Source organism: Ostrea edulis, chromosome 1 (genome assembly GCF_947568905.1).
Source record: "Ostrea edulis chromosome 1, xbOstEdul1.1, whole genome shotgun sequence".
In the NCBI taxonomy this organism is placed as follows: Eukaryota; Metazoa; Mollusca; class Bivalvia; order Ostreida; family Ostreidae; genus Ostrea; species Ostrea edulis.
In genome coordinates, this window is record NC_079164.1 from 55,949,127 (window position 1) to 55,959,843 (window position 10,717).

Consider the following 10,717-nt stretch of genomic DNA (forward strand, 5'->3'; position numbering starts at 1 on the left):
TTCTATTTGACCAAAATATTAAGAAGTATAAGAATGTCATATCGTATGCTTATAAAATTATCATTTACTATTCTACTGACATTCAATTCAGTGTTCTCACAATAAAAACAAGTATCAATAGAACCAATTTTATTGTAATAAATAGTGAATAAAAAATTATGTTGCTTTTAATGCAAAATGAGTCAAGAAAATCAAGATTACTGTCAGGTCTGCTTTATTTTTCGGCTCATAAATCATGTGATGTTCATAAATTAACTCATAGAAAAATGACAAATGGATTGGCTTGGGTTATTTTGTTGTAAATACTTGCAACAATGTATGATAAAGCAAATAAAATTAAATTAATTTTTTTTTTTTTTTTTTTTTTTTTACAATTTTCACAACCCTACCCTCCAAGTTTATAAGAACACTTTTGTTTTAAAAAATCTGCAAACATACATATTTTAACAAAACAACAATAAATTTACAATCTAAATGAAGAATTCATATAAAAACTTATCAAAATAAAATATATATTACATTGACCTTGACAATGACCTCAAATATTGACCTAACAGCTGATCTTCAATTAGAACATCTAAGACTTTTAGGAATATCTCTCATAGCAACAATGTTACAGCATTGGGAAAGTAAAAAGTAATTTTACTTTATATTCTATTCATTCCATCAACATAATATACAATGATACTGCAATATATCTGACACAATTCATGTTTCATATTGTTTCTCAAAATATTCCACAAGTTTTGGAATGACAGAATCCAGAACACGTTTTGTAGACGAAACTCGTGGCTGACCGTCGGATGTTTTTTGTGAAAATGTAGCTCTTAGTCCATCCTCACCATCTCTCTGAAATATTTTGTGAAGGTGTGACAATTTCAATCCAGAACCTGAATGTTTTCAGCTGTATTATGTTTCACAATGCCTTTTGCTGTGAGAACATGCAGTGAAGTTATGTTTTTTGATTTCTCCTTGCTGAAAAGAAGGCCTTGGTGCACAGCAATTGGTGGAAAAGTGAATGGTAAAATTTCAGGAATGGTAAAATTTCAGGACCTGATATTTTAGAGTGTTTCATCAACATTCCTAATGTTTTGACATCTTCTATTGCATCATGAGCGCTGTATGTGGTGTCTAGTAGTGACTTCACTAAGGTCTCCTGTTTATAATTTGGCTGGCCAGGAAATGCCTTCTTGAAAATACTAAGCGAGTCAGTAAATCCAGAGACTGCAGAAAGCAGCACATTTGTCAAATTCAAAGAACGTAATGTGTTCATAAGAACAGGAAAATCAAATTTCCTTCCATTATGCGCCACTAATATAGCACTGGGAAAATTCTTTAACCAGTTTGAAAATTCTGTCAGTCCAGATGTTATATTTACTGCATCGACTTCTTTTCCATGGAAAGTCATTTTCTGTAAATCTGAATTGACCACTATGCCAGTTGTATGCAGTGCTTCTTCTGTAATGGGCACCTTTGGGAGAATATAATTATTATACACAGATCCTGTCTCCATTTCAACTGCAGCCAGCTGTGTAATATGTGGCATCTGTCTTCCTCGAACTGAAATAGAGTAAAAATATTCTGAATAAATCATACAAAAACACTATCAAATTTTAGTTTTACTTATCCATACATTCACCCTTTTCTAATTACCCTTTTTTCTTTTTCTTTTTATTTCTTTATTTTATTTTTTGGTCAATATTGCCTCTGGCTGAGTCCCCCCCCCCCTTTATTTGGGGGGGGGGGGGGGCTTTTCCCCCATTATTTTGAAATGTAATGTTCTACAATGTATGCCCATAAACATGCAAGCAAACATTTTTTTTTTCAAACTTACTCAGATCTGTAGTCTCTAAATCAAACATTACAAGAGAAGGAGTTCCACTGGACAAGGTGACAGGCTTGAAAACACCACGGGGGACAGGATCTGGGATTTGTTCTGTGTCAATCTCATCAGCTAATCCAATCTCGGAATTTTTAAAAAAAAATTATATTAAGATTTAATAAAATTTTCTGTATTTTCTGATTAATTCACAAAAGAAAAACTTCTATAAAGTATACATGAGAAAAATAATAGTACCTGACTGATATGTGTCACCCTCAAGTGCCTGCAATGCACATTGTGTAACATTCCTCTCTTGTTTTAACTGTAGTCGCCTTCTCTTTGTTGAGGGAAGTTTTGACCTCTCTTCAAACTTCAGTCGCCGCTTGAACTATTTGTCTGCATACTTCTGGGTGTAGTTTCCAGGAGACAAACCAGCCTCTTCATTAACCTTTACTGTATTAGAAAAAATATGAACAAATTCTATTCTTGAGCACAATTTTCTTATGTCAATTATGTTTTTTAAATCCAGACTGCGTTCTTTGTTACCTGTAAGTTTTTAATTCATATTTATGAATTTACATTTGGCAGTTAAAAGTTAAAATTGTTAAAAGTTAAAATTGAAGAGTGTAGATTGTTGAATAAAATAATACCATGCCAAATGTAAATTCATAAATATGAATTAAAAACTTACAGGTAACAAAGAACGCAGTCTGGATGTCAGTCACTGAAACACTGAAATCAACAATATGCTAAAAAAAAAAATAATGATAACAGCCAACTTTGTAAAAGCTATAAACAATGAAACAAAACCCAAATTAAGGAAATTAACGAACAATAACTTGAAAGAATTCAACAAAAGAGTATCTTAAAATACCTTGGAAATGTAACCTTTTCCTTCATTTATGAAGGCTGCTGTAGCATGAACCCTAAAATCAAGTGCCTCAGAGTTGCCATAGTGGTGAGACTTCGGTACCCTTAGAGTGACTTCTCTGTTGGCATGTTCGCATTGTTGACTAGAGCCGAGGTCTACATACAGGGCTGCCCGTGCTGCTACTTGATCAAAGATGGGCTGGAGATGCTGGCGAAGTTTGTCGTCCTTCAAAGCAGATTTGTAGGGAAGACTTCTGTGAATATATTTTTCACCTGGATTTCGTTTAAACCCACAAAACCGAGCACGACACACAGAATGATCACCAAACTGATGAGGTAGAATAGCTCTCAAGTTCTCCTCCAGTTCCTCTTTGCACAGATTTTTAGGAAGGGCATATTTTATGCAGTTTTGCAAGTGAATAACAACATTTTTACTGAGTTTCACACCTTTGGTTCCATGTAGTATATAGAGTCGTTTTCCAATGTTCTTAACCACATTATTTTTGTCCAGTGGTTTTTTCATGGTAATTCCAAGGTCATTTTAAAGTTCCGTAATTAATGTATTGTCCCCATCTCCTTCAAGAATTTCTACCGGTGTACCCAAGTCTCTTAATTCTTTGACGCCCTGAGCACCGCTTACACTTTCCATTGAACGGGCACTTCCAGTGTGACTGTGGACATATCTGTGCTTTCTGATCTTTTGGCCAGGGGCCAGTTTCACAAAACTAACTTACGACTAAGATGTAACTTAAGACATAAATTTTTCCTATGTTCATTCCTTATCCGTTTCACAAAAAGTGTCGTATCTTAGGATTTTCATAAGTTCTTTCGTAGCTTTACGACAGGTAAGTAGGTGTCTTAAGTTCAAACTAAATATGGCGGCGGCCATTATTTTGCTGTGTTGTCGTCAACTTAGACGAGAAAGGCAGTTCAGAGATGGAAACAATCCTTTAGTTTATATGAACGACATGAAGATTGTTTCAAAATTTAAACTACCACTTCATTTGATCATCGACTTATGTCAAATGATGGAAAACGATTTGAAAATGCCCACTCGTAGGTCCCAATCATTGCCAACAACGTTACAAGTCATGGCTGCCCTCAGGTTTTATGCCACGGGGAATTTCCAATTGGTGACTGCTGATCTCCACAGCATCAGTAAGTCCAACGTTTCCAGAATAGTTAGAGACGTTTCTTTACTTTCAAACATGAGCCCTTAACTACATCAAGATGCCTGAAGGAGTTGCAGAGGGCTTAGTGGAACTTGAAGGTTCCTTATCGAGAGTATCAATCCCACCCGAAATCCCAGAAACACTCGTGTTTCCAATTATAGCTTGGATTTTGTCCTCTATTGGAGTGATTTCTACTTCTCTGGGCAGGGGGCCACCGCCAGTTTTTCGCTGTTCTCGTCTATTTAACGCTATTCATCAACTGTCCTTTTCTGCGTTTACCTTTGCTGTAATTTCTTCCCGTTGTCTTTTTTAGCTGAATTTGTAACGCTGGAATTCTGTTTGGAAATAACACTTCTTTTCTTTTTTCTACCTCCTCAGTTAAATTTTCTATTTCTGCCGTTGAGATATTAGGATTTCTTTTTGACTGCAACATGTTTACATTTCGAGCATGGCATGGGTTGTGTGGCTCTATTTATTCGTTGAATTGGATAGTGAGTTGAACAATAAAATCATTGAAACCTGACAGACCGTCAATTATTGGAAATGTGTTGAATTTCTACATGTAGTTGCAATATCGGGTTGAAACAGGTGACAGCCCCCCCCTCTCTCTCTCTCTCTATGAAACTATGTACCAATGTCAAACTTAATTGTTTGTAGTGTGTATCTAATAAGGTTTTATATCAATTATCATGTTTTAATGATTAATTTGTACAAGCCATTCATTCACTACCGGTATTTAAACTGTAAATGCAAAATCTGAAAACACTGATTACCTGTTTTGATATACACATATTTAAGATATATCTTAGGAAAAGAAATTTCTTATGAACGTTTCATGAAACAGTTGTGGATATTCTTAAGAAATTCGTAAGTTAGAACTTAAGAATATCTTACGACATATCTTAAGATATATCTTAGGAAAGTTTTATGAAACTGGGCCCTGGTCGATTTCTTTGCCACCACTTACAAGTGCCACATGTTCTGTAACATACCACTGTTTTCACGACTTTCCCCCCATACTTGGCTTTACTCATGAAAAATATATGTGTTGCAAAAAGAAAATTTATAATTATATTTTAATTCTTATCAGGTAAAAATATTGATAACAAGTAATGTTTGTAAACTAAATATGCACATTTACATAATGTAAGGATTTTTATTTTTGTGTCCAATTCCTCTTAACATACAATGCCTAGTGCAGGGTTCTCAATAAGTTTAAAAGTAGGAGATGAAATTGAAATAAGTGACGTTGGCGAGCATCAAAGGTGCGAGCCCACTAGAGAGGCCCTTGGACAAACATGCTACCCGGAATAATTTTGAAACGTGAAGAGCTCTTGTCACACGGTGACACACTTTCTCTGTTTGTTATTTCAAGCAATATAAACATATTTGGTCGCTGCCACTTATACTTGCCCGACCATCCCACTTCAAATCAGGCCAAAATAAAATATATGTGTGTTTCCTATTTCACTTCTAAACAAATTAGGTAGGGTAGGTTGGTAAAACATTTGATTTTACAAAAACATTTTATTCGTAATCTTAGTTTTAAGGCACTTTGAATACAGATCTAGATACATTACAAATACCTTTCAAATATTTTGAAGATCATTAGTTCTCAAAATTTAAATTAAAGAAACTCCAACACAAAAAGAAAAAAATATCGGTAAGAAAATTCTAAATTTTCATTTACATGTATATACCGGGAAAACGGAAAGCACACATATTTTATTTTGGCCTCATAGAAAGTAAGGGAATAAGAAAGAAAAGAGAGGAGAGCTTGGACAGAACTCGCTTATCCTAACGAGTCCATACCCTCTTGCTAGATAGTAATTAACCAAATTTTTCTTTAGCAATTAGTATATTCAACTAAACCTATATTAATTCTATAACAGTAATTGCAATTCCAACTAAATAAATACAGCTTCAAATGAATTGAGCACATTACCTAGTCTACATTTCTTTGCAAAGTAGCCTGTTATTTTCTTCATATTGGGAGGATTGGGAAATCAATACTTACACGTTACAGCTCAGGATAGGAATTGCAGAAAAAACGTTAATGTCTTTAACATGTGTAACAGCACAACTTGTTTGTATTTGCTATAGAAAGTAGGTAAGGTAGCGTTTCTGCACAAAGTAAGGGTGGAGGGGCAGAAATCGCCAATCGACGGTTCTTATGAGAACCCTGTAGTGGTGTATTCTACTAGGGACTTTGACTTGACAAATCAGAGTCAGCTAAATAAAATCCAAGGTAGCTGATTGATAATATGCATAGAGATATACTCACAGGTAAGGCTATTAAAACCACGTTTGTGCCATGCTGTATCTACTGCACAGGACATTCCAGTTCTAGATTTTGTTGGAAATTTTGACATAATCCTCATCCTGCACTTTAAAGACTGGTGCTGTGATGGAAGACAGGAAATTCTTTTTTTCAACTTTGCTCTACCTTTTCCCTTCGGTGTGCTGAAAATTGTGAAATTCAAATGTCAACTAAAAGATGCCAGAATGAACTAAAATATTTGAACATCATTTCCGGAACATATGAAATACTACTTAGCAAAACTATACAAAGTTATAAACATTTTTTTCTACAGTACCTTGATGAACTTGATGCATTGTTTGCATTCTTGAAAAGTTCAGATGATTGCAGGGCAATGGGTTCTTGATGCACCAGTTTCCTAAAATAAAACCATGTTTATAATTTCCATGATACTTTTACTGCAATGTGTTGTTGTATCTTTCTACGATATATTCAAAAAGTGATATTTCATGAAAAAAATCTGTTCTTGGTCAGCAAGATTTTTTTGGGCTACTTATGCACAAAGTTTTCTACAGTAAATATCAGGGGGGAAAAGAACACACACATATATAGGCATGTACTCGCACACACAGTAAATTAATATCATAGTTAAATTGTTAATAACATGTGTAACTTATCAATTGTCATAACTCAGATTGAAAATGAAACTGGTGAAGTTATATTCGGCATTCTGATTTTTCTTTATATATATATATATATATATATATATATATATATATATATATACTGTGTTGCATTAATTTACTTAGAATTTACTACATTGCTAGCCATTTCAATATAAACACAAAATAAATGACAAATCTTACTTTACACTTGGAGATGCATCATCAAGAAGGCTGACACCTAGGCCATCAATTTCCTCTCCCATCCTTTCACGTGCATGACTTGATTTCTCATTACCAACATCTCTATTTACAAAGGGAACAATAATGGTTGTAAAAATCAATCTAAATTTATGTTATTAATCTAAAATGATATATCCTAATTCTCAATGTATTATCATTAATAGTTGAATAGATTATTCACTTATAAATACTGATTTCTTACTCCATTTCAAGTTGGAAGGAATCCTTTGCTACCTTAGTCATAGAGGACTTGGCGACTGACTCAAAAAAATTTCCTGCTCGCCTCTCTATCAACTTCAAATTTTTCTGACTGATAGGTTTCAAGTTTAATGCTACCAAAACATTATTCACCCTGTCTGGACCACCTAATCCATCAATCATAGCTGAAATAATAAGTGAAAATATGACATTTATCAAAAAATGTTTTCATATTGTAAGTGAAATGTGTAAATAAGGCCATATTCATTAGTGTGCTCTAATATATGCATTACTGAGTTGGGGGGGGGGGATGTTTGAAATGTAGGACTGGAAAAAACTACACATTTAAATGTGTGTCCATAACTTCATAGTAAATATATAATTGTATCAACTTACCCGTTCCGAGTTTCGTATTGACAACAAAGCAGGGCATGCCTCTTTCTTTAACACGGTGTGTGCTGCTATAGGGAACTCTGTTGATATGACCACAGTCATGATTACCGCATTTGACGTATAAATATCCGCCAAGACCCTTCTGTAGCTCACCCACCACACTTCCGTATGTCAAAGCTACAGGACCGAGACGACAGGCCTCACAGTGTTGAAGTTTGGAGAGGAGACACCAAATTCTACAATCCGTCTGCCCTCCTTCCACGTGTTGTCATCAGGATAGTCCGATTGCGATACATTTGACACATTCACAGAAGATGCAGAATGATATGAATGTTCTTTACTCAAATAACGCGAAATAGGAACATTTTTCTTCTTTTTGTTGGTAGTGTAACGGCCTTTTTTATCTCGAAACTTTTGTGTGACAGTCGCCATTTGAGTACGTAAAGACCAATAACACTATCACTTCCGGTTTACAAGAACGCTAACTCTGTCACCTTCCGAAGTTTACCGATGTTTCAATCATCGGCATTCCTCGGGGAAATAACCGGAAGTTGTGTATTAGGGATCGAAATCCTTAAGGAAGTTTTTTGGGACTTGTAGTTAGATTTTTTTTTACGGAACATTTCAAAGTTATTCTAGAATTTTCTGCTGAAAATCTTCAGAATCAATCGGAATCCTTTAGAGGTATATCAGTTTCAGTCATGGCCCATGGGACGTAACTTTCCTCCAGTAGGACTGGGAGGTGGTTTTCTAAATCAGTGTTAGGAAATTTTGTCAAATTTTTGCTTTCCATCATAGGAGTTGTTCAAGAGCTGACAAGTCTTACGGTCCGCCTGAACTGCGACTACTTTGTTGTTTTTATTACCTTTGAGATTACACATTTAGAAATGGTCATTTCAGAATTGAGTCTAGTGTTTAGTCAGGAATCCTGAAGTTTTAGATATTCCCATGAAAAATGCAGGAAATTCAGATAATTTACAACTTATAATCACTATCAAAATGTGTCAATTTGGTGATGCCTGTTACCTCATGGTTAAGTAACCATTGCTTGAGAGTACGCAAGGGGGTTCGAAGGGGGTAGCATAGAGATGAAGGCCCTCCCCTCGTGCTGCAGGGGGCCTGGGTGACGGACGAGAGTGCACGTCGCCCACCCCGCAGAATTAAGACTACCTTGTTAATTTATTACCTTTGAGATTACACTTTTTGCAATGATCAACTTCAGAATTCAATCTAATTACTGGTCGGGAATCCTGAAAGTTTTAGATATTCACATGAAAATTTCAGGAAATTCAGGTAATCTACAAGTTGAGAGTGATTATCGAAATGTGTCAATTTGGTGATACCTTGGTCATAGTAACCATTGCTTGAGAGTACACTAGGGGATCGAAGGGGGATCATAGGGATAAAGGCTCTCCCCTCGTGCCTGCGGGGGGCCTGGGTGAGGGACGATGGTGCACGTCGCCCACCCCACTATTTAAAGTACCTCCAATTTCGAGTATGCATGGTGAAAGAAAACAAGAGGCCCAGGGGCTTTATAGGTCACCTGAGTATCATGTAACAACCTTCCAATGTTTGAATTAGGTTTGTGTTTAAATATAAGAATTTTACTTTTGGATGGAAGAAACATTGAATAGCTATGTGGTCATGAAGTACATGTGTCATTTTTATGTTCAATCAATAATCCTTTTTAAAAAACCTAGGTCTGAGACATCATAAAGAAAAGGGTTATTTACTCCTTAGATAAAAACAATATAAGAAGATTTTCAAAGAATTTCTACATTTTCACTATATGACCAATAGAGCCCCACGCTAACACAAGAACCCCTGCCCCAGGGGCCATGAATTTCACAATTTTGGTAGAGGGCTGAACGCTCATTATAATTATGCCCACAGTATGGCTTCTTGATGTCCAGGAGTAAAGAAGAAGATTTTTTAAAATTACACTCATGTTGATGGTTTTTGCCCCACCCTTCAGGCCCCAGGGGGGGGGGGCGAGGGACCACGAATTTCATAATTTTTGTTCCTCTCCACCCACAGATGCTACATGCCAAAATTGGTTGAAATTTGTTAAGGGGTTTCAGAGAAGAAGCTGAAAATGTTCAAATGTTAACGCACGACGAACGACGACGGACAAAAACAGAAGATTTTCAAAGAAATATTGCATTTTCACTTTATAATCAATCAGCCCCGCCTTTGCACCAGAACCCCTGACCCAGGGGCCATAAATTTCAGTTTTGAAAGAAGCATCCTTGATCATCATTATCATACTATTAGTTTGTCTACTTAATACCCAGCAGCAGAGGAGAAGATTTTCAAAGAAATAAAATGCATTTTCACTATATGATCAATAGGGCCCCATCCTAATACCAGAACCCCTGACCCAGGGGCCATGAATTTCACAATTTTGAAAGAGGCATCCTTGCTCATCACAACCATGCTATTGGTTTGTCTACTTAATACCCAAGGACAGAGAAGAAGATTTTCAAAGAAATAATGCATTTTCACTATATGACTTATAGAGCCCCACCCTAGCACCAGAACCCCTGATCCAGGGGCCATGAATTTCAAAATTTTTAAAGAGGCATCCTTGCTCATCATTACCATGCTATTAGTTTGTCTACTTAATACCCAGAGACAGAGAAGATTTTCAAAGAATTTCTACATTTTCACTATATGACCAATAGAGCTCCACCCTAACACACCAGAACCCCTAATCCAGGGGCCATGAATTTCACAATTTTTAAAGAGGCATCCTTGCTCATCATTACCATGCTATTAGTTTGTCTACTTAATACCCAGAAACAGAGAAGAAGATTTTCAAAGAATTTCTACATTTTCACTATATGACAAATAGAGCTCCACCCTAACACAAGAACCCCTGCCCCAGGGGCCATGAATTTCACAATTTTGGTAGAGGGCTCAACGCTCATTATAATTATGCCCACAGTTTGGCTTCTTGATGTCCAGGAGTAAAGAAGATTTTTTAAAATTACACTCATTTTGATGGTTTTTGCCCCACCCCTCAGGCCCCAGGGGGGCAGGGACTACGAATTTCACAATTTTTGTTCCCCTCCACCCACAGATGCTATATGCCAAA

The 10,717-nt window shown here is 36.0% G+C and overlaps 1 pseudogene; it reads right to left on the reverse strand.

The window, feature by feature from the left end:
- Window positions 1-2,127: 2,127 nt before the first annotated feature.
- LOC125660025 (uncharacterized) lies at window positions 2,128-8,063 on the reverse strand (annotated as a pseudogene).
- Between the last annotated feature and the right edge of the window lie 2,654 nt (window positions 8,064-10,717).